Genomic DNA, 25,989 nt, shown 5'->3' on the forward strand with positions numbered 1-25,989 from the left:
CATTCAATAGAAAACTGATTCTTTTGGTTTTGGCAACATGTACTGTATCTCCAGTTCACCCCTCTTACTAGGGCATAGTGATCTGGGACTTTCACATAAGTGCTTGAGCTTTTTTAGTCTCTTTAGCATGAAAGTAATATAGAATTGTCTACTCTTGTATTTCAGAGGTTTTTGACATATCTTTAACCCATTACCCCAAGCAATTTTAAATTTGGAAGATGCTGTGAAGGGAAGACAGCTCTGTATTTGTAACCATGTAAATTTCAGTTTGGGTGCTCTAAGTTCACTTCAGTTCTGTCACTCAGTCATGTCTGACTCTTTGAGACCCCATGAATCCCAGGACATCAGGCCTCCCTGTCCATCACCAACTCCTGGAGTTCACTCAAACTCATGTCCATCGAGTCAGTGACACCATCCAGCCATCTCATCCTATGTCATCCCCTTCTCCTCCTGCCCCAATCTCTCCCAGCATCAGGGTCCTTTCCAATGAGTCAACTCTTCACATGTGCTTTTAATATATCAGACTTTCCTTCAAGAGGCAGGTCAGTGATTTTGGTCTGACACTGTTTTCCCATCTCTTCAGAATTTGCCATGACAGTTTATTGTGATCCACACAGTCAAAGGCTTTTTGCATAGTCAATAAATGGTGTCAGAAATAGATGTATTTTCTGCAATCTTGAACTTCTTTGTTTCTCATGATTTCTCCAATGATCCAGCCTTGATGATGTTGGAACAGTCTGTTGATCTCTGGTTCCTCTGCCAGATTTTTCTAAACCAGCTTGTGAAAGCCTGGCTTGAGAATTTTGAGCATTACTTTACTAGCATGTGAGATGAGTGCAATTGTGTGGTAGTTTGAGCATTCTTTGGCATTGCCTTTCTTTGGGATTGAATAAAACTGATCTTTTCCAGTCCTGTGGCCACTGCTGAGTTTTCCAAATGTACTGGCATATTGAATGCAGCACTTTCACAGCATCATCTTTCAGGATTTGAAATAGCTCAACTGGAATTCCATCACCTCCACTAGCTTTGTTCGTAGTGATGCTTTCTAAGGCCCACTTGACTTCACATTCCAGGATGTCTGGCTTTAGGTGAGTGATCACACCATCGTGATTATCTGGGGTCATGAAGATCTTTGTTGTACCGTTCTTCTGTGTATTCTTGCCATCTCTTCTTAATATCTATTGTTTCTGTTAGGTCCATACCGTTTCTGTCCTTTATTGAGTCCATCTTTGCATGGGATGTTCCCTTGGTATCTCTAATTTACTGTGTAATTACCAAAAGTTCTGCAAGTTTTTCTGAAAGCAGCTGAAATATCATTGTTTTAGTGAAACTCTCATACAAAAAGCACATAAGAACAATCAAGTTAGTGATGAAAAACTGTATTTACTAACTGGGATGGTTTTGCCTCCTTTTGATGCTCTTAGGCATAAGACTCTTATTTAAAAGTCCTTCTGGGACTTTCCTGGTGGTACAGTGGTTAAGAGTCCACCTGCCGCTACAGAGGACATGGGTTCAATCCCTGGTCCAGGAAGATAACCATAAGCCACATTCCATCTAAGCTGTGCACGCAACTGCTGAACCTGTGATATTAGAGCCCATGGTCTGCAACAGAAAGTAGCCCCACTCTCTGCAACTAGAGAAAGCCCATGCACAGCAAGGAAGATCCTGCACAGCCAAAAGTAAACAGACAGGTAGATAGATAATTTTTTTAAAAATGAAGTCCTTTCATCTTCTCAGAAAGCACCCTCGATAACAGCTTCTATAGCAGCCCCGCTGTTCTCACCCTTCAGTGCAACAAAAAATATTACATTTTAGTGCTGAGGGTATCAAGTAACAATTTTAGGAACTTCCATGTGGTTTTTTGAAAGAATTTAAATGAGAGTTACATTTTAAATATGAACTATTTAAAAAGAACCTCTACAGTATTAGAGTGTAGGACTCTAGTGGGATTTCAAGTGTCAGAAAAAACAACCACAATATTACTGAGAGTAAAAATTGCCTCTTCAAACTAACAGAATTGGTATTGTAATTATGAAGTTGTTTCAAAATAATAATTCACAATAACCTACTAATTATTCCCTAAAAATCTCTTAGAAATGAACGTGTTTGGAATCTTCAGTTATTATGTGTCTAATGACTTGAGAATGTATATAAAAGTCCTTGGTTCTATTGGTGAAATTATTCATCTAGGTAATGGAAAATGTTTCCTTCTTTGGTGAGTAGCTTCTGTGTTTACCATATTGTCTTTATTGATGCAAAAATAGACTCTTATGGATCTGAGACCATTGACATGTGTCAAAATAGTTACAAAATCATATGTATTAGCATACTGCTGCTGCTAAATAAATTCAGTCGTGTCCGACTATGCGACCCCATAGATGTAAGCCTGCCAGGCTACCCCGTCCCTGGGATTCTCCAGGCAAGAACACTGGAGTGGGTTGCCATTTCATCTACCTGTGTCATTCTTCTATAAGCTTCTACAGGGATCTGAGACACTTACCTTGTTTAAATAATTTTTGTTTGTTAACAGAAATAAACTGAAACATGATTGGCTACCTGATAGTTTCAATTAATTTATTTTCTATTCTAACATTGTTTTGCTATATATTTATGAAAAATTTAGTGAATCACTTCAGTTTGATTGAATCTTTTTGGTCATTCCCATTGAAAGCAAGAATCCAAGATTCACTCTCATCTCTGACTTCTCCCCTCGTGCTTCTCTTCTCACTCACATTTCTCTACATGGATGGTGGTGGTGGTGATGGAGGTGATTTAATTACTAAGTCGTTTTCGACTCTTTGCAATCCTATGGACTGTGGCCCCGCCCAGCCCCTCTGTCCATTGTATTTCCCAGGTAAGAATACTAGAATGGGTTGCCAATTCTTTCACCAGGGAATCTTCCTGACCAGGGATCAAACCCAGGTCTCCTGAATTGTAGGCATTCTCCTGCATCGTAGGCAGATTCTTTAAGGGTGGAGCCACCAGGGAAACCCTTCTTAGTCTATTGGAAGGGATGCTCGCTGTGAGTCCCCGAGAGTAATGGACTGTGTTTTCAGGAAATAACTGCACTGCCTTCAGCAAGTCTGCACCACAGCATGTCATTCTGCACTGCCTTCAGCAAGTCTGCACCACAGCATGTCTCATGGAGACCGCACTGTTAATTCTCTAACCACCTTCATGGTTGTCCTCGTGAGCCTTGACTTCACACATATCTGAATTTGAATTGTACCTGTCAACTACTTGCAGAATGACTCGGAACATTAAGCTTCAACGTCCCCATGCAACATATGGAATCAATAATGAGAATCTAGCTTACACAGCCAATCTGTCTTGAAGTTTTGGAGACAGGAGCCTGGGCTCCAATCTTATTTTCATCACGTCTTAGCTCTCCAGCTCTCTGTGCTTTAGCTTCTTCAACTGTAACAGAAAGACGACAGTGAAAGCAACTGCTATGATACTTTGTTAGCATACTTTTGTGTGACAAGTAAATAAATTATATGTAAAGTGTTTAGAATATTGCATTTCACATCACAATCATTATATAAATGATAACTATTATTTTAAAAATCTAGTGACATAGTTCTAATTATTAGCTAGGGATAAGCGAGAGCAGTGGGGTTGTTTCTGTTGTTGTTTAGTAGTTAAGCCGTGTCCAACTCTTTGTGACCCCATGGAACTGTAGCCCATCAGGCCTCTCTGTCCATGAGATTCTCCAGGCAAGGATACTGGAGTGGGTTCCCATTTCCTTCTCTAGAAGGTCTTCCCAGATCAGGGATTGAACCCACATCTCCTGCTTTGGCAAGTGGATTCTTTACTGCTGAGCAGAGAGCAGTGGAGTAATTGAAACTAATCTTCACTGTTTACCTATTATTTGCTAGTCTATCTAAAGTGAGACAGCAAAAAAAAGTATAGATAGATAGTTTTCCTAATTTAACCTGGCAGAGAAACCATGTGAAATACTGTTGTCATTATTATAGTAAAATTTTAAATATATATATAATGTAATATGTAATAATATACATATAGTATATGTATTAAGTATAGCAGATTCTCTCTCTCTCTCTCTATATATATATATATATATATGTATTATACACACACACACACATAATTGTGCAAGGTCATACAAGTGCAAGTGCAAGTGGCTAATATGAGATTCTAACCAAATGCTTATTAACTTTAAATTTAGGTCTTATCATTTCTGAACACTCTGATTACCTTGAAAACAGGTAAAATAAGAATAAATTACCTACTATCCTAACAAGGTACTGCATCTCATTCACACTCTTTGAGGTAATAACATAAGACAGCATCCTAACCCTTCTAATTCTCTTAGACTTTTCTGTGCCTATGTTATAGTATACTTTTAGTGCTTAGATGATATTACAACAATGAAGTTCTTAGCCCTGTATTGTCTCAATAATTTTATATAAGTGAGAGAATGACCCCAACCATTTGTTCTAGCCAACTGTGGCAGTAGTAACAAAGCTCATTGGAGGTTTCATTTGCTCATTTTATAGATTTCCAAGTCATCACTCAAGGTTACAATAAAAAGTCATATTTCAAAGTCATGTTCAAATTCTCCTTGCTTCTAGAAATTTTCTGAGGTTACAGAAACAGAAATTGACAAAATTCTTAGGCTCAACATCCTGAATTATACTAGGATAAAAATTAAACGCAGCTATTTGTGTTTGCTCACATATATAATTAGTGAGGAGGCTATATAGAGTAATTTTTAAAGATGAGAAGTTAACACTAATTTTTTAACCACTTTACTCAGTCATCTTATATTTATGATGTGCTTACTAGAAGCCAAGAATGATAAAGAATGCCAAAGAGAAAAGCAGTTAATTACTTTAACTTCCTTGACTTAGTGTCTTGAGAGGATTTAAGGACTTGCCTTAAACTCATCACTTTCTAAAACATGCTCTCAGCTGATGTTTACTGACATTTGCTTTAATTTCACTAATATCATTTTTGCTTTTATTATTTTTTGTAATAGCTGAAGAATATTTCATTGCATCACTCTAATCACAGTCAAGAGTACAACTCACTGCTATCTATTAAATACTGGACAGAGGAGTACATTGTTCTAGAGTTATCATTGCAAAATGTATTCAAGTTAACATACTTTTAATAACAGATATATTTTTCCTCTTATCATCATTTCATTTATTACTTCATTACTCATTTACTCCTCTGTAGTAGCTATAGGTCTATACTTGAGAATTAAAAAGTAAGAAATATGAGATGTTATCTGCACATGTCTGTCCAGTGGAAGAACTAGCTTATAATCAAACAAAATAAAACTATCAACCATGAGATAAAGCTACTAAATTCTGAAATATGTTTCTCAGAATTTATATTTGGAAGGAGATTTGGTCTGGGACTCTTGACTTGATTGCTTGTTTTTTTTTTTTGTTGAAACAATAAAATAACCTTATAATTATATCTATTCTCTTTCTCTTTCTATCAACATAGCATCTTAGGATGTTAGAATTCTCATAAGAAGAAAACAGCACAGAATATGGTCTTTTTAGATGGAACCTATACCTTGGTGACTGAGTTTATTCTGTTAGGGTTTCCAACTCATCCTGAACTGCAGATTGTCCTGTTTATCCTGTTTCTGACTTTGTACTCTATGATTTTAATGGGGAACATTGGATTGATGATGTTAATCAGGGTTGATCCGCACCTTCAAACCCCCATGTATTTGTTCCTTAGTAACCTATCCTTTGTAGACCTTTGCTATTCTTCAGTCATCGTTACCAAAATGCTTGTCAACTTCCTCTCTCAGAACAAGTCAATTTCCTATCACAGCTGTGCCCTGCAGTTCTATTTCTTCTGTACTTTTGCAGATACTGAATCCTTTATCTTGGCTGCCATGGCGTATGACCGCTATGTCGCCATCTGTAACCCTTTACTGTACACGGCTGTGATGTCTCAGGGCATCTGCATATGGTTGATCATCTTGTCATACTTTGGAGGCAATATGAGTTCCCTGGTGCACACATCCTTTGCATTTATTCTGAAATACTGCGATAGAAATGTCATTGTCGTTTTTTTTCTGTGACCTCCCTCTCTAGCCTAAGTTATTGTGCACAGACACATCACTTAATGAGTGGCTTCTCTCCACATATGGCAGCTCAGTGAAAATTATCTGCTTCAAAATCATCATCATCTCCTACTTTTACATTCTCCTCTCAGTCTTAAAGATCCGTTCTTCCAGCGGGAGGAAGAAGACTTTCTCTACCTGTGCTTCTCACCTGACATCCTTGGCCATCTACCAGGGAACTCTGCTCTTCATTTACTCATGACCCAGCTACGTGTATTCTCCCAACACTGATAAAATCATCTCAGTGTTCTACACCATCATCATCCCAGTGCTGAATCCCTTGATTTATAGTTTGAGAAACAAAGACATAAAAAGACGCTGCTAAAAAGTCTTAAAATGAAAGATAAATCCCTCCTGAGATATAAGGTTCCAGGATTCAACTAAATCCTGATTACAAACTCCAGCTGTGTGTATGCTCAGTTGTGTCCAACTCTTTGCGACCCGATGGACTATAACCTGCCAGGCTGTTTTGTCCTTGGAATTATCCAGACAAGAATACTGGAGTGGGTTGCCATTTCCTCCTCCAGGGAATCTTCCTCATTCAGAGATGGAACCTGTGTCTCTTGCTTATCCTGCATTGACAGGTGGATTCTTTACCCATGCAGTGCCTAGAACAAACTGTAGCTAAGAACCTGCAACAACCTTGCCAGCACATACTCAACTTCTCACACAAACATTTTATTAAACACTTGTTTTCACAGAGCCAAACACAGTTCATAGCCCCCAGATAAAGGAAACATTTAAAAGTTTCAAAATTGCTGCAAACTAATAGTTGGATAACTTTCCAACTATTCAGTTCAGTTTAGTCATTCAGTCATGTCTGACTCTTTGCAACCCCATGGACTGCAGGATGCCAGGCTTCCCTGCCCATCACCAACTCCTGTAGCTTGTTCAAACTCATGTCCATCAAACTGATGATGCCATCCAACCATCTCATCCTCTGTCATCTCCTTCTCTTCCTGCCTTCAATCTTTCCCAACTATGGGGTCTTTTCTAATGAGTCAGTTCTTCATATCAGGTGACCAAAGTATTGGAGCTTCAGCTTCAGCATCAGTCCTTCTGATGAATATTCCTTTATTACTGACTGCTTTGATCTTCTTACAGGCCAAGAGATTATCAAGAGTCTTCTCCAACATGACAGTTGAAAAGCATCAATTCTTTGGCACTCAGATTTCTTTATGGTCCATCTTTCACATCCATACATGACCACTGGAAAAGCTATAGCTTTGACTCGATGGACCTTTGTTGCTAAAGTAATGTCTCTGCTTTTTAATATGCTGTCTAGGTTTGTCATGATTTTTCTTCCATGGAGCAAGCGTCTTTTAATTCCATGGCTGCAGTCACCATCTGCAGTGATTTTGGAGCCCAAGAAAATAAAGTCTGTCACTTCCAACCATTAGGAGCTGGGAGTTAATTCTAGAACAGATTGTATTAGGTTGTCTTAAAAGATATAGTAAGAACCTCAGAGATTGTGTCTGTGTGTGTTTTCCTGTGCAGAATATCTCATTAACAAGATTGCATTTATGAAATTACCAGATTAGGGAGGAAGCCATCTTGGTTTCTGTGCTATCTCTTATACCCAACTAGTCAATTGCACTTTGATCAAGTTACTTATTTTTTCTGTCTCAATTGTCTGACCTGTAAAATGAGGAGAGTATAGTACCTACATCAATCACTGTTGTATGTTTGACTAAATGATGAGAATCAAGCCTGAATCATTTTAAACACTTGATAGATCTTAAATACATATATTTCTTTAATCAATTAAAATACATAAAGTGCAACAAGATGGTGTGAGGCAGGGGTGCTAGGAATACAAAATCAAATAGCTTTTCTTAAGTGCTGTCCTATAACAGCTCAAGAACCTTCTATACCCAATCTAATCCAAATTAATTTGAAAACTTTTTCTAAGTGGCATCTTGTAGTCTAAAGGTTAATTGCAAACAGAGTATTTGTTTTCCTCCCTATGTTTTATTTTTTTGTGTGAAAGCATTACTGAAAGTATGGAACATCCTTCTCTGGTATCTCAGAAACACGATGAGCGACTGAGCATATAACCTGTGTCTTCAATGGCTGGTCAACTGACATGACATTGGGAAGCATCACAGAGAACATTCACTTGAAGCCTGGACATAAAAAGACATGTATAATTGCAAAATATATTTCTATAACTTATGTTTTTGCTGTTTATTATTATTTTCATCATTACTATCTATTATATCATTATTTAATAGCCATTTATATATCTGTTGGTGAGGTATCTGTTCAAATCATGTCCCTATTTTTAATTGGGTTGTTTTTATTATTGTTTATTTATTTTTATTATTTATAAACATTTTTGTATAGTCTAGCTACAAATTCTTTGTTGAAAAAATGTTTTGCAAATATTTTCTTCACTTCATCTATAAATCTAACATCTCTATATTACATAATAATACATGGCATTACATAATAATACAAAACATTAAAAATGATTTCATAAAATTATGTAACAGGAATAATTAATACTCAACAAACCATTTTTTCCCCTCTGCTTATATTCTATGCATACTGCTTCAGTTTTCATTTGCTGTATAACCACTATCTCAAAATGACACAGTTTAAATAACTCTCCAACATTTATTATTTGTAGACTTTTGGATCGCAGCCATTCTGACTGGTGTGAAATGGTACCTCATAGTGGTCTTGATTTGCATTTCTCTGATAATGAGTGATGTTGAGCATCTTTTCATATGGAATTTAGAAAGATGATAACAATAACCCTGTGTACGAGATAGCAAAAGAGACACTGATGAATGGAACAGTCTTATGGACTCTGTGGGAGAGGGAGAAGGTGGGAAGATTTGGGAGAATGGCATTGAAACATGTAAAATATCATGTATGAAATGAGATGCCAGTCCAGGTTCGATGCACGGTACTGGACGCTTGGGGCTAGTGCACTGGGACGACCCAGAGGGATGGTATGGGGAGGGAGGAGGGAGGAGGGTTCAGGATGGGGAACACATGTATACCTGTGGTGGATTCATTTTGATATTTGGCAAAACTAATACAATTATGTAAAGTTTAAAAATTAAATAAAATTTAAAAAAAAGAAAAAAACAAAAACAAAACAGCAGTCACACTGTTGAGGGTTGAAGAAATTAACAACTTGGAGACATTTCTCACTATTTTAGCTTTTCTCATGGGAAAAGATGAAATTATTTTTAACCAGTAACTTCACACTAGAGGAATGGGGAGGTAAAATATTGTACCCTGGACTCTAGAAAGGCAGGCTTTCTTGTTGATTCTTCCCTTTGTACTATCAATAAATTGTTAAAAAAAAATTCTTATTCATGGCTCTGAGTAGAGTTTGAATGAACCTTCCCAGGGTCACTGATATAAAAATTGAATTTTGGAAAAAATTATCCCACCTCACGTCTACAATCATTTTGTACTCCATCAGTATCTTAGACCACAGAAGCAGATATAATTAAATCAGTCCAGAAGTAATCTGGGGAGACAGGCAACAGAAGGGAGTAGCAAAAGTCCTTTGGACCATGATCTCTGACTATTTATGCAGAAAGGTGGGGGGCAGGTAGTGTTTGCTGAGACAAAAAATCTATGGTTATGGATCACAGACCTTAGATGACCAATCGTATTCTACTGAAGCATGGAATATTAGAAGTACAATGGGATCCCATGCTTATGTCTTGTAGAGTTTTCAATCTGTGTGCTTGCAGGCGCTCAGTATTGTTAGATACCAGGGGTTTTAAGAGGTATCCTATGAAGTAGAAATGGTACTAATTTTGTAATTTATCACTAAGAGAATCTGATGATTGAGTCTTCTTTGTAAAGTATTACTAACCCAAAACAGTAAGTTGATTCTGCTATTATTTCTTTTTTTTTTTTTTAAAGATTAGGCAGCTTAAATTCTCAATATATAATATAAATGGAAGGGAGCATAAAATTATTCCCATGCTACTGCTATGTCAACTGAAACTGACCCAAATTTTCAAGTCTTGACCAAAGTTCTTGATATAACAAAAACCTTGCAAGGAAACATCTGAGAATCAACATTTACTGAAGAACCTCCATGAAGTAAATAAATAATAAGAAAAAATACTCTAGTAGAGTGAGTGCATTTGCAGAGTGTAGGAATGGAGTCAGCAGACAGTATCTCAGAGCATTTCCCAGATCTGAAATTCTTTGCTAGAATTTTTCTTTAATGGAAACTTTTGGCCTACTAGGTAAAAGGACCTACTGGTTTTTGGCAGACATAAATAAGAATCAAGGAACTGCAGTCCAAGGGCATGAAAAGGAATAAAAAGTCATGAAAAGGCATGAAAGGCCATGAAAAGACTTTCCCAATTTAAGGATGGAGTTCTCCAAAACTCTTGTATCTAAGTGCATGGATTTCATGCGTGCAATGTAAAAATCACCGCTGAGCAGCTCACAAGAGCTGATTTTAAGAAGAGAGTGCTATGAAGCTTCCTGGTGAGAAGCCATGGACATAGAAGCTCCTCAGTGTGTCCAAACCCTCAACTTCTCTACCCTCCTGCAGCGACCTCCTGGGACAGTTGTCTGTGTGCCCCATGTCTGCACGCATGTGCATGCCCACTGTGGGCAGGCTGACGGCCATTATTCAAGAGCTGCTCCCAGCTTCTTTTAAGGTTGTCTGCTCAGGAAGACAGGAACTCTAGCTGAAATACAGAGGGTGGAGCCCCATCAGCCAACCTGGCTGCGTGAACAGAGGTGCCACTTACTCATGGCAGTCTCTAGAATCAATAACAGGAACTTTGAGGTAAGTGAGACACAGACTTTTCAAACCTCAGGTGTTGCACTCTATGTTGGTGTTTCACCCTGGGGTTACTTGTTTCCTTGTCAGTATATGTAGACTTCCCTATAGTGCTCAGTTCCCTTGCAGTGTTTATATCAGGGTTATTGGCACCTCTGGGGAGTAGGTTGCAAGAATGCTTCCCCAACTGCAGGGCCTGCAGTGGAGGGTAAATCATGAGAGCAGTTTACCAGTGGAGGGTCAATCGTGAGATCAGTTAAACAAGTGCCATTCTAGTCCGTGCCTTCTGAGGAGTATAAAAAGCTAATGGGAATTTCTTCCACTTGAAAATGCTCATTGCAAGAAGTAGCGCAGGTCATTGGAAAATGAGTGGAAAGTGAGTGAAGTTCTAACATACATTCTCATAGTTTCACAGTTGTCTTCCTATTTAACGTGAAAATACCAGTCAACACATGTTCAAAGGGCACTCTTGTCCACAATGAAGTAGCAGACACCTATTTGTAGTCTGATGTCAAATCATGATTGATTTGCAAGCATAGATGGGATTTGTACATAATTAATTGGTTAGTGGGAGTCTGATAGGTTGTCCAATGTGCAGGTTGGTTTTGTCTGTAGATATTTGTGATTAAGAGGAGTTCATGCCTCTATTTTTGTGAGAGTGTGTAAGGGTGAGTGTTGTATTTGGAGAGTGTTGAGATTGTAACACAGGCATCAAGTAGATGGTGATTAGGTGTTTGATGTTTGAGGACTATTTTTACATGTGCTTTTTTCACCCATGAATTTGGGGATTTGTATTTGTTTAATGGTAGATTATCATATATGTAAGGGCAATGTTAGGAAAAGTACTGGTGTATATTAGTTTGGATATACAGTCTATTCTGTATACTTGAGTAATGTCAGATGATAATTTGTGTCCTGAGGATACCATTTGTGTCTAGTGCTTGTTGTGCAGTTCTGTGGTTTTTTGTGTGTGTGGATTTTCAGGAGCTATCTATGGAGTTATCTATATATATTTTGCTGTGTAGCCACAAATAGTCTGTGGCTATTTTGGGGCTGGCAGATGTTGTTTATACTTGTATTTATGTGTTTCTGTATTTTGCAAGATGAAAGAATTAATTCTGTGTGAGAATTTGGGAATGTGGGATAAACATATGCAGGTAGTGTGGTATGTATTTGAAACAGAGTATATGTATATAGTCGTATCTTTGTATATTTGTAGTGTAGTGGGTAATTGTGGTTATATTTGGGACTTATGGAGAATTGTGTGTATAATGAGCTTGTGTGTATATTCAGGGCATGGCCATTTGGAGGAATATTTGCTAGTGCCTTGGATTTCTGTTTTTCAGTAGGGCTTCTAGGCTTATATATTTTGAGAAGTTAGTATGTGTGTATCTGATGAGAAGGTGAGGTTTCAGATTTATACAGGGGAGTTGGTAAATTTCATTTATATGTACTAGAAATACGTGATGTAGTTATTTGTTAGTATATGCAGATGTATGAGCTGGCTTCTACTAGCTAGGGATCATTTGGTATATGGAAGTTTTTTCATAAGTGGTTTCTTGGAGATATTTCTATGTGTCTTACTTGTGTATACTGATTTGTATGTGTCCATCATTAGGGGCATGAATTATGAAAGTGTTCATAATGTATGGAGTGTTAGGAGTATTTAAATGTATTTAAATTTAAAGCACGGGCGGCTGCGATGGCACACAGAGCGTGGGCAGCTGCAATGGCGCACAGAGCATGGCTGAGAGGAGCTATCCCACGTCCGAGGTCAGGGGCAGAAGCCGGGAGGACCCCATGCCCGAGGGGCGGCGGCCAAGAGGAATTACCCCACGTCTGAGGTCAGGGGCAGCGGCCGAGAGTGCCAGGCTGTGACAGCGCAGGAATGGCGGAGAGGAGCTACCCCATGTCCGAGGTCGGGGCGGTGGCCAAGAGGAGCTACCCCCCAACCCGAGGCCAGGGGTGGCAGCCAGGAGAAGCAACCCCATGTCCAAGGAGCAGTGGCTGCATGGGCACAGGAGGGCCTAGAGGAGCTATTCCATGTTCAAGGTCAGGAGGGGCAGTGGTGAGGAGATACCCCTCATCCAAGGTAAGGAGCAGCGGCTGCGCTTTGTTGGAGCAGCCGTGAAGAGATACCCCACGTCCAAGGTAAGAGAAACCCAAGTAAGATGGTAGGTGTTGCAAGAGGGCATCAGAGGGCAGACACACTGAAGCCATACTCACAGAAAACTAGTCAATCTAATCACACTAAGGCCACAGCCTTGTCTAACTCAATGAAACTAAGCCATGCCCATGGGGCCACCCAAGATGGGTGGGTCATGGTGAAGTCTGACAGAATGTGGTCCACTGGAGAAGGGAATGGAAAACCACTTCAGTATTCTTGCCTTGAGAACCCCATGAACAGTATGAAAAGGCAAAATGATAGGATACTGAAAGAGGAACTCCCCAGGTCAGTAGGTGCCCAATATGCTACTGGAGATCAGTGGAGAAATAACTCCACAAAGAATGAAGGGATGGAGCCAAAGCAAAAACAATACCCGGTTGTGGATGTGACTGGTGATAGAAGCAAAGTCCGGTGCTGTAAAGAGCAATATTGCATAGGAACCTGGAATGTCAGGTCTGTGAATCAAGGCACATTGGAAGTGGTCAAACAAGAGATGGTCAAAAAAGAGTGAACGTTGACATTCCAGGAATCAACGAACTCAAATGGACTGGAATGGGTGAATTTAACTCAGATAACCATTATATGTACTACTGCAGGCAGGAATCCCTCAGAAGAAATGGAGTAGCCATCATGGTCAACAAGAGTCTGAAATGCAGTACTTGGATGCAATCTCAAAAATGACAGAATGATCTCTGTTCGTTTCTGAGGCAAACCATTCAATATCACAGTAATCCAAGTCTATGCCCCAACCAGTAATGCTGAAGAAGCTGAAGTTGAATGGTTCTATGAAGACCTACAAGACCTTTTAGAACTAACACCCAAAAAAAGATGTCCTTTTCATTATAGGGGACTGGAATGCAAAAGTAGGAAGTCAAGAAACACCTGGAGTAACAGGCAAATTTGGCCTTGGAATACAGAATAAAGCAGGGCAAAGACTCATAGAGTTTTGCCAAGAAAATGCACTGGTCATTGCAAACACCCTCTTCCAACAACACAAGAGAAGACTCTATACATGGACATCACCAGATGGTCAACACCGAAATCAGATTGATTATACTCTTTGCAGCCAAAGATGGAGAAGCTCTATACAGTCAACAAAAACAAGACCAGGAGCTGACTGTGGCTCAGACCATGAACTCCTTATTGCCAAATTCAGACTTAAATTGAAGAAAGTAGGGAAAACCACTAGAACATTCAGGTATGACCTAAATTAAATCCCTTATGATTATACAGTAGAAGTGAGAAATAGATTTAAGGGCCTAGATCTGATAGAGAGAGTGCCTGAGAATTATGGACGGAGGTTCGTGACATTATACAGGAGACAGGGATCAAGACCATACCCATGGAAAATAAATGCAAAAAAGCAAAATGGCTGTCTGAGGAGGCCTTACAAATAGCTGTGAAAAGAAGAGAAGCGAAAAGCAAAGGAAAAAAGGAAAGATATAAACATCTGAATGCAGAGATCCAAAGAACAGCAAGAAGAGACAAGAAAGCCCTCCTCACCAATCAATGCAAAGAAATAGAGGAAAACAACAGAATGGGAAAGACTAGAGATCTCTTCAAGAAAATTAGAGATACCAAAGGAACATTTCATGCAAAGATGGGCTCGATAAAGGACAGGAATGGTATGAGATGTCGGGAGCCAGCGTGAGGAACTCCGCCCATGGCAAAGGTCATGAGGAAGGAGGCTTGACATACGTAAAGGTGGGATCGAGCCTCAGGAGTTCCCCTGGAAATTCTCGAGCATCTACCCCCAAAACCAGAGTCTGCCTACTTTACTGCTTTGTGCTCTCACCTACACCTCTGACTTTACGGGGGGGCTGTCCCCCACCACCGTCTATCTCTCTGAGAAAGAGTTAACTTACAGCTCCAGTTAATAAAGTTCCTGGGCATGACAAGAGTGTTTTAGTTCACAAACCCCTCAGATGGCTCTCTAACTTGCCTGACAGGTTTACCCGGATTCCTACAGCTATGCATACGATTGTTTACAGTCTCCCAACCGCGAGAGGCATGGGGAGCTTAAGATATTCAAATAGTATAGAGCCTCTCGGAGAGTTAGAATTTGTCAGAATAGAACTAGTAGAAGATTTCATTGTTGAGCCAATGCTTGCTGCCAAGTTTCCACATCCCCTGTATTGTATCTTTGGAAGTGTATTAATTAATATAGTTGGTATGTAGAAAAAATAAGTAGTGGCCTTAGTGTTAACAACTTTAGACCCTTGAGGTAATAAATTCTTTTCTTTGTTGTAAACCCACTGCACCTCTGCCCTATAGGAATGCAACTTTATCTAACACCTTCAGAGGATGGCGCCAAACTTTAAAATAATTACTCTTAGAGAAAATAAGTCTTATGGTTGACAAACTTTTGTCAGAGTCATAAAATGTTAACAGGCCTTCTGGCCAGAAGATTATGTAAATCACCTAAACCATTTGTATACGATAAGTTTGCAGAAAAGAAACCCTAGTTTCGATAAGGATCAAAGACTGCTGACTTTGCATGATTTCACACCCCCTATTATCCTCTATGTGCAACTTAGGGTATAAAAGCCCCTGTTGAAATAAAGGTACGGGCCTTGCTCACCAAAGCTTGGTCTCCCCATGTTGTTTTTTCTCTCACCTTCTGGCTGAATTCCCATCTGGAGTGTGGAGGCTCGTCAAGCCTACTAATTTTGCCTGGACTTCTAAGATCTGACCAGGGAGGCCTTAGTGTCTCCTCTCCTTTGGGAGAATGAGAGGACGCCTGTGGCATACGTAGATGGAGCAAATTCCTTGTCTTGGAGTTTTATTGGTTTTCCACGTAAACAAAGTTATTTAGCCTCTTTTCTCCACTGAATTTCTTCACTGAGCTATCCCTATTTAACCACTCTTTATATCTCAAATTAATACTTAATTAAGCTATTGCTATTCTAATTGCCAACACCGTCCTCCTGAGGGAATCCCTGGATCCAACCAGGGCTGGAGCCCGGTAATGGACCTAACAGAAGCAGAAGATATTAAGAAGAGGTGGCAAGAATACACAGAAGAACTGTACAAAAAAGATCTTCCTGACCCAGATAATCACGATGGTGTGATCACTGACCTAGAGCCAGACATCCTGGAATGTGAAGTCAAGTGAGCCTTAGAGAGCATCACTACGAACAAAGCTAGTGGAGGTGATGGAATTCCAGTTGAGCTATTTCAAATCCTGAAAGATGATGCTGTGAAAGTGCTGTACTCAATATGCCAGCAAATTTGGAAAACTCAGCAGTGGCCACAGGACTGGAAAAGGTCAGTTTTCATTCCAATCCCAAAGAAAGGCAATGCCAAAGAATGCTCAAACTACCGCACAATAGCACTCATCTCACATGCTAGTAATGCTCAAAATTCTCCAAGCCAGGCTTCAGCAATATGTGAACCATGAAATTCCAGATGTTCAAGCTAATTTTAGAAAAGGCAGAGGTACCAGAGATCAAATTGCCAACATTCGCTGGATCATCAAGAAAGCTAAAGAGTTCCAGAAAAACATCTATTTCTGCTTTATTGACTATGCCAAAGCCTTTGACTGTGTGGGTCACATGAAACTGTGGAAAATTCTGAAAGAGATGGGAATACCAGACCACCTGACCTGCCTCTTGAGAAACCTATATGCAGGTCAGGAAGCAACAGTTAGAACTGGACATGGAACAACAGACTGGTTCCAAATAGGAAAAGGAGTACGTCAAGGCTGTATATTGTCACCCTGCTTATTTAACTTATATGCAGAGTACATCATGAGAAACGCTGGATGGGAAGAAACACAAACTGGAATCAAGATTGCCGGGAGAAATATCAATAACCTCAGATATGCAGATGACACCACCCTTATGGCAGAAAGTGAAGAGGAACTCAAAAGCCTCTTGACGAAAGTGAAAAGTGGAGAGTGAAAAAGTGGGCTTAAAGCTCAACATTCAGAAGATGAAGATTCTGCATCTGGTCCCATCACTTCATGGGAAATAGATAGGGAAACAGTGGAAACAGTGTCAGACTTTATTGTTGGGAGCTCCAAAATCACTGCAGATGGTGACTGCAGCCATGAAATTAAAAGACGCTTACTCCTTGGAAGGAAAGTTATGACCAACCTAGATAGCATACTCAAAAGCAGAGACATTACTTTGCCAACAAAGGTCCGTCTAGTCAAGGCTATGGTTTTTCCAGTGGTCATGTATGGATGTGAGAATTGGACTGTGAAGAAAGCTGAGTGCCGAAGAATTGATGCTTTTGAACTGTGGTGTTGGAGAAGACTCTTGAGAGTCCCTTGGACTGCAAGGAGATCCAACCAGTCCATTCTGAAGGAGATCAGCCCTGGGATTTCTTTGGAAGGAATGATACTAAAGCTGAAGCTCCAGTACTTTGGCCACCTCATGGGAAGAGTTGACTCATTGGAAAAGACTCTGATGCTGGGAGGGATTTGGGGCAGGAGGAGAAGGGGACGACAGAGGATGAGATGTCTGGATGGCATCACTGACTCGACGGATGTGAGTCTGACTGAACTCCGGGAGTCAGTGATGGACAGGGAGGCCTGGCGTGCTGCAATTCATGGGGTCGCAGAGTCGGAGATGACTGAGCGCCTCAACTGAAGTGAAGTGAAATGTATTTAAAATTCAAATGTAATTAAATGTATTTCTTTGAAGACTGATAGGGTGTTTCTACATGTGTGTTGTAGTAGGTAATATATTTGTATATTCAGGTTAAGGATTGATATACATATATAGTGTCCTTCTTTTTATATGTTGGGAGAGAGGCGAGGAGGTTGTATTCTGGAGAGATAGCATAATGGATCTCCAGTATTCTTGCCTGGAGATTCCCCATGGACAGAGGAGCCCTGCGGGCTATTGTCCACGGGGCCACAAAGAGTCAGACACGACTAAGTGACTAAGCGCAGCGTAGCACAGCATTTTATTCTTTATATTCAGAATGGTGTTTTTTTCCTTAATATCCTTTTTGGGATAGTTCATTGCTTTTATATAATGACTTCTATATACTGATTTTATATCCTGAAACTTCACTAAATTCATTTATGAATTCTAATTGTTTCTGTTGCCTTTGTCACTGTTATTGTTTTTGAAACTTTAGGATTTTCTACATATATGATCATGTCATCTGCAAATGGAGGTAATTTGAATCCTTCCTTTCTGATTTTAATGCATTTTATTTCTTCGTCTTGCCTAAGTCCTCTGGCTCGGAATTTCAGTGTTATGTTTGACAGCACTGAAAGTGGGTGTGGGCATTTTTGCCTTCTTTCTGATATTAGAGCCAAAGCGTTCAGTTTTTCACTGTTGAGTAATATGTTTGCTGTGATGTTTTCATGTATGCCATTATTGTGTTGAGGTATGATCCTTCTATTCTCAATTTGGTGAGAGTTTTTGTCATGAAAGAATGTTGAATATTGCCAAATCCTTTCCTGCATCTATTGAGATGATCATGAGTTTTCCCCCATTTTGTCAATGTAGTGTATTATGTTGATTGATTTGCGTTATTTGAACCATCCTTGCATTCCATGAATAAATGGCACTTAATCATGGAGTACTACTACTACTACTGCTAAGTCACTTCAGTCGTGTCCAACTCTGTGTGACCCCATGGACTGCAGCCTACCAGGCTTCTCCATCCATGGGATTCTCCAGAAAAGAACACTGGAGTGGGTTGCCATTTCCTTCTCCAATCATGGAGTAGGATCCTTCTAATTAATTCTTGAATTAGCTTTGCTAATATTTTTTGAGGATTTTTGAATTTGTGCTCATTCCAGATATTGACCTATAATCTTCTTGTAATGTCTTTGTCTGACTTTGATATCAAGGTAATGCTGGCCTTGTAAACTTAATTTGAAAGTGTACCCTCCTTTTCAGTTTTTTTTGGAGGAGTTTGAAAAGGATTGGTATTAATTCTTTAAATGTTTGGTAAAATTTACCAGTGGAGCCATATGGTCCTGGATTTTCTTTATTTTTATATTATTGATTCTGTCTCCTTATTTGTTATTGGTCTGTTCAGACTTTCTATTTTGTCTCGATTCAGTGTTAATAGGTTGTATGATTCTAGGAATTTATTTGTTTCTTCTTAAATTTTATCTAATTTGTTGACATAATTATTTATGATAGACTCTAATGATCCTTTTATTACTGAGGCATCATTTGTACCACCTCCCTTTTCATTTCTGATTTCACTGATTTGTCTCTCTTTCTTCTTAATTAATCTAACTAACAGTCTGTCACATTAATGTTTTCAAAAAAACACTACTTAGTTTTGTTTATATTTTCTTTTATTATTTTTCTGTTGTCTAATTCCTTCTACTAAATGTGAGATTAGTGTTTTCATTTTCTGTAGTTCCTTGAGGCATAAAATTAAATGCTTTATTTGAAGTTTTTCTTACCTTTTAATATATGTATTTATACATTATCTCCTGTAGTACTGCTTTTGCTTCATCCCATAAGTCTTAGTGTGTTGTGTTTCATTTTAGTTTGTCTCAATATACTTTTTCATTTTTCCTTTGATTTTATCTTTGACCCAAAGTTTTTTTTAAAATGTTTTATACAGCATAATAAATATAATTAAAATTGGTGTATTTTATATATGAGGATTAAGGAAGTAAATCCTAAGAGTTCTCATCACAAAAGAAACATTTTTTCTTTTATTTTTATTTTATATCCATACAAGATGATGTTCACCAACCTTCTTGTGATAATCATTTCATGATGTATGTAAGTCAAATCATTATGCTGTATGTCTTAAAATTATGCAGTGGTCAATGTCAGTTATACCTCAATAAAACTAGCAGTGGGGGGAAAAGAGTGTATTGTTTAGTTTCCACATATTTCTCAATTTTCGTGTTTTCTTGCTCTTAAGGGATTTCTTATTTGATCCTATTGTGGTCAGAAAAGATACCTGAAGTTATTTCAGTCTTTTTAAATTTGTTAAAACTTGATTGTGGCCTATTATGTATCCTGGAGAATGTTGCTTATGTACTTGAATGTATATGTGCTGCTGTTTGGTGGTATGTTTAAATATGTCTGTAAGGACCATATGATCCTTACATGTTTTCAAGGCATGTTTGTTTATTGATTTTCTATCCATTTTTATAAGTGGATTATTGAAGTCCCTTACTGCCATTGTATGAAATCAATTTTTTTTCTTTAATTCCAGTATTTGCTTTATACCTTTATGTGCTCTGATGTTGTATGCATATATAATTTTTATATCTTCCTGTTGAAGTGACTCTTTTATTAAATATAGTGACCTTTTTCTATGGAGACAATTTTGGACTTAACATCTATTTTCTCTTTTATATGAGTAGCCACCCTTGCTTCCTTTTGTTTACTATTTACACACATGGAGTATCTTTTCCATCCCTTCATTTTGAGCCTATATGTATATTTAAATCTAAAATGAGTCTCTTATAGATAGCTTTGAGTTGGGTCTTTCTTTTTTTTCCTTTTTAAATCATTCAACAACTGTTTAAGCCATTTATATTATTTATTGATCAGTAGGGATTACTGTTACTGTTTAGCTAATTGTCTTATTTATATTTTGTAGGTGTTTTGTCCTCTTCCTGTCTAACTTTCTTTCATTGCTGTTTGATGATGTTTTAGTAGTGATTTGCTTTTACCCCTGATTGCATTTTGTTTTCAAGATTTTGTATCACCTTTACTATCAGTATTCTGAATTCTCTTTCTAATAGACTCCCTGTCTCCTCTTCGTTTGTTTGGTCTAGTGAGTTTTTACCATGTTCCTTCACCTCCTGTATATTTCTTATCTTTTCATTTTATTTAGTTTGCTGTGTTTAGTGCCTCCTTGCTTTAGGCTGGAGGGTTGTAGTTCTTCTTAATTGTGGAATCTGCCCCTCATCGTGGGGTTGGACTAGTGTGAAGGTTTCCTGACTGGGGAGACTTTTGCCTATGTTCTGTTGGATGGAGCTGAATCATGTTTCTCTGAAGGGCAGTGCCCTTCCAAACTGCAGGGCAGTTCAGTAGTGAGTTTGGGGTGTTTATGGGTTTGGTATGACTTTGGGCAGCCTATATGCTAATGTGGTGGATTGTGTTCCTATTTTGCTGAAGGATTGGCATGGGGCATCCTGCACTGGAGCTTGCTGACTCTTAATAAACAAAATTAATAACAAAAGATTGAAAAGCAAAAGTTAAAAACAGAGAATAAAGATTAGACTCTCAAAAGTACATTATTGAAAACAAAATATCAAACACAAAAATAAAAAAAATATGGAATTTATTTCTAAAATATGGTGTTTTCTTAATTTTATTTTTTTAAAAGGTAAAAGTGGACTACAGAAGGGAGTAATACAGAACCACTTTAGGACAATATGAGAAAAAAAGAGAGTGGAAAGGAAAAAAATAAGAATAAAAAATGGGAAGTATGGAGTATATATAGGGCAGTAGTGAGAGGAATGTCTGTGTGATTCTTACTTGTTCCTGCCCCAGTTGATTTGCCTACTTAGAAGGCCCTCTGATATATGTAGGAAGGTCTCTGGACCTGTTGTGGACAGTGTGGAGTCAGATCAGACTTAGATCTTCTTTCGTCCCAGCTTGTACTTGCTCTCAAAGTCTACAGTATCCCCTAAAGAACATAGTCTTAGGTTAATTGTGGGATTTTAATCTGCTGCACCTGCCCCTTCTCAGGATGTTCCCCCTTCTTTGCTTTGCTCATGCTTCTCTGAACTTTGGCCCACTGCTGCTTTCAAGTTTCTCTCCAGTGTCTGATCTCTGCCCTGATACAAGGCGATGAAAGTGGCATCTTTTTTGGGCTCACTAGCTCAGTTGTGCTGTGGAGAGGGAAGGGTACTGCAAGAGCTGCTAGGGTGTGTGAGGAGTGCTCAGTGTGGTTGGGCCACACAGGGGTGTCACTACAGCCTGAGGTGAATGCTACACTTCCCATGCGAGTTGGTCCTGGTTTGTTGGACCCTTGGCAAAGCCAAGCTGATCGGGCTCCCAGCTGGGTCCTGTGGAGGTTGTCACAGTCTTAGGTGAGTTGTGTGTTTCCCCAGGGGAGTTGTTCTTGGGTTATGACCCTGCTGGCTGGCCGATCTGAGCCAGTCAGGGTTCTGGGAAGATGTAGGTAGTGATCCGTGGCCACTCACAGCTTGGCTGTAGATGTGATCCATAGGGCCAAGGTTGTAGTGGTCCTTTGCCTTTTGCCTCTGGCAGTTGTGCGCCTGCTTGTCTGCCTCTGGGGCTACAAACTGCAGCCTGCTCTCCCCTCCTAGGTATTCTCTAGGGTGCTGTTCTTTGTTCTGTGAGTGCACGCAGAGTTATAATGCTGCCTGAGAGCCTTCCCACAGAAGTGAACTTTCCCTAGTGGTCCCAGAGTTTCCCCTGTCCTGCTGTGCTGTGTCACATTAACCCCCTTAGAGTATATTCACAGCATTCAGCCCCAGTCCTTCCCCTGAGGACCAAGCCCCACAGCCAGAGCCTCCATACCCAGCCCCCACCTGCTGCAGGCAGATGAGAGTGTGTGAGCTGCTTTTTGGCTGGAAATTGCGATTTGGCACAACCTCTGTGCAGAATTTTCTCCGTCTTGCATTATTGTGCTTCCATCTGAGGTTCCTAAGCTCCCCTATAACCCTACCTGTGAGAGGGTTTCTTGTTGCCTGGAAACTTCTCCTCCTCCAGGACCCCCTCCTCAGGATGGATTCTCAAAATCCTTTGTCTCCCTTTTTGTCTTTATCTTTTGCCCTACCTCATTCCAGTAGATTGGCTTGCCTTTCTGGACTCCTGGCATCCTCTCCCAGGGTTCAGAAGATGTTCTGTGGGAATTGTTCCACATACAGGTTATCTTTTGATGTATTTGTAGGGGAGAAGGTAGTTTCCCTGCCCAATTTCTCCATCATCTTGAAACCACCCCCTTCTATATTAAGTTTTGAAATAAAAAAATTTGAAACTTCAAACTTTATTTTGTTTACACATTATTTTGCCTATTCAGGCTGTTAGAATTCCATGTGAATTTCAGGATGGAAATTCTGAAGACCTCATTATAGTTAGGATGTCAAGCATCACTTTTTTTATTTCTTCTAAAAACAAGATGCCTTTACATTTGTTGGCATCTTTATTAATTTCTGACTGCAATATTTTCTAGTTTTCCATATAAATCTCTTTTTTCCCCTTGTAAAGTTGTTTCTAGTATTTTACTCTATAGTTCTTGGGAGAAGGCAATGGCAACACAAGACTCTTGCCTGGAAAATCCCATGGATGGAGGAGCATCTTTGCAGTTATGGGGTTTCTTTCAGCAATACTTTCTTTACTTTTTTTCATGCATTAAATCTCCAGTGTTTTCCCCTGGAGAAATGGATTGTTTCTAGTATTTTACTCTATAGTTCATGATACAATAAATGGTATTGCTTTCTTAATTTCTTTCTCATGTTTTCTATTGTTAATGTATAGAGACACAACTGATTTTTAAATGTTAATTTTATATCTGGCAACTTTTCTAAATTCATTTTTATTCTAAGGGTTTTTTTTTTTTTGTGTGTGTTTGTGTGTAATCATAAGGTTTTCTTCATATAATATCGTGTTGTCTGAAAACAAGTATAATTTTATTTTTCCTTTCTGATTTAAATATCTTTTAGTTTTTATCTTGTCTTATTTATTTGTCTAGGAATTTTAGTAGTGTACTGAATAGAAGTGGTGAAACAGGCATCCTTTCTTTGTCCCTGATTTTCACGGGAAAGATTTCACCACTTAATAGCTATGACTTTTCCCATATGTGACCTTCATTATGTTGAATTCATCAACTTTTTTTTTTTTAATCAGAAAAAGGCTTTGAATTTTGTGAAATGTTTATTTTTCTGCATCAATTAAGATGATCACATGATGTTTATTTCCATCTTTTTAAGTGATATACCATATTGATTTTTTTTATTTGTTGAACCAATCTTACAATTGCAAGATAAATCCAATTTAGTCACAATGTATAAGCCTTTTAATTTGTTGTTCTGTCTTATTGTTTTTTAAAGAGTTTTTCATCAGTATTCATAAGGGATGTTGGTCTGTAGTGGACTTTTGTCATGTCTTTGGCTTTATAATCAATGTAATGGTGACCTCATAGAATGAATGAGGAAACAGTGTCTCCTATTTAATTGTTTGGAAGAATTGAGAAGAATTGGTGTTAATTCTTCTTTCCACTTGGTAGAATTCACCATGAAGATACTTGCCTTGATGCTGGGTGTTCAGTCACTGGAGGTTTTTTGATAGTTATTCAATATCTTGACTCCTAGAGCTGTTTAGATTTTGTATTTCTTCATAATTCAGACTTGGTAGGATGTTTCTAGAAACCTGCTCATTTCATCTAAGTTACCAAATTTTCTATTTATGTCTATAAAGCTGGTAGTAATAGCCCTTCATTTCTGATTTTACACATTTTTTCCTTATCTCTTTATGTAATGGTAAATTTAAGTAGTTTTGTCCATTTTGTTGATTTTTTTTCTCTTTTTTGAGGCATACCTGACAAAACCATGGTGTAGCTAAAGTACATAAAGTGATTATTTGACATACATATATGTTGTGAAAGGATTCTAACAATCAAGTTAATTAACATACCCATACCTTCTCACATATTTACATTTGTATATGAGGACATGTAAATTCTACTCTCAAAATTTTCAATTACAGAATAGAGTATTATCAATTATAATCATGTTATACATTAGCTCCTAAGACCTTATTCTTTCATTTATTTTCATGTTATAACAGAAAATTTGTATCCATTTACCAATCTGTTTGCATATACCCCATGCCCAGCTATAGAAACAATTCAACAATTTCTACTCTGTGTTCTATGATTGTACTTTTTTTGATTCCACACATAAGTGATACCATGCAGTGTTCTTTTCTGTCAGGCTTATATTATTTAGCATAATGATCTCCAGGTTCATTCATGTTCTTGTAAATGTCATGATTTACTTTTTTTGAGGCTGAATAATATCCCATTGTGTATGTTATGTATGTATATTTGTGTGTGTTGTATCACATATTATCATGTATTCTTTATGGACTCATCCACAACAAACTGGAAGGTTCTCTCCATGCCATTACTATGAATGAAGTTTCAAAGGACATAGAGAAGTACTGATATCTCTTTAGAATAAAAACATTTTAATTCCTTTTGCTCTATGCCTGGAAGTGGAATTGCTGGATCACATGGTATTCTAATTTTATTTTTTTGAAGAATCTCCACACTGTTGTAAATATTGGTTGTACAAATTTACATTGCAAACCACAATGCACATGGTTTGTTCAGTGATATCAGACTCATTATGAAGGAACTATCACAGTGTGTATACTCAGATTCTAAAAAATGCCTGTGAGGTCTGTGTGGGGGTCTCAAAGAGAGGTCTCTGTGTGGATTGCTCAGTGTAGGTCTGTGGAAGTTTCCTGTGTGGGGTAAATGTGCATCTATCAGAGGTGTCTGTGTGGGTGTTTGAGAGATCTGTAAGCAGGATCAGTGTGAATCTGTGGTTGACCACTGTACAGGATCAGGGTGGATTTGTGGAAGATTCCCATGTGAGGGTAGTGGAGTCCCTATGTGGGTCAGTGTGGGTCTGTCAGAGGTCTCTGTGTGGGCTCAGTGTGGGTCTGAGGGTTCCTGTGCAGGGTTGCTGTGAGTCTGTGGGAGATCCCTGTGTGGAGTTAGTGTGGGTCAGTGGGAGGCCCTGTCTGGGGTGAGTGTGGGTCTCTGGGAGGGCCCTGTGCAAGGTCAGTGTGGGTGTGTGGGAGGTTTCTGTTTGGGGACACACTGGGTCTGTCAGGGGTCCCTCTCTGGGGTCAGTGTGGATCCATTTAGATCTCTGTGTGGGGTTACTGGGGGCCCTGTGCTGGATCAGTGTGGGTATGTGGAAGGTCCCTGTCTGGGGTCAGTGTGAGTCTCTGTGGGTAGTCTTTGTGGGGGGCCCTCCATTGCTGTCCTTTCTGCACCTCA

At 38.8% G+C, this 25,989-nt stretch overlaps 1 pseudogene; it reads left to right on the top strand.

The window, feature by feature from the left end:
* Window positions 1–5,527: 5,527 nt before the first annotated feature.
* Window positions 5,528–6,440, top strand: LOC102284126 (olfactory receptor 5I1-like; annotated as a pseudogene).
* The last annotated feature ends 19,549 nt before the right edge of the window (window positions 6,441–25,989 follow it).

The sequence above is a fragment of the Bos mutus genome, chromosome 17 (genome assembly GCF_027580195.1).
Source record: "Bos mutus isolate GX-2022 chromosome 17, NWIPB_WYAK_1.1, whole genome shotgun sequence".
Lineage (NCBI taxonomy): Eukaryota > Metazoa > Chordata > Mammalia > Artiodactyla > Bovidae > Bos > Bos mutus.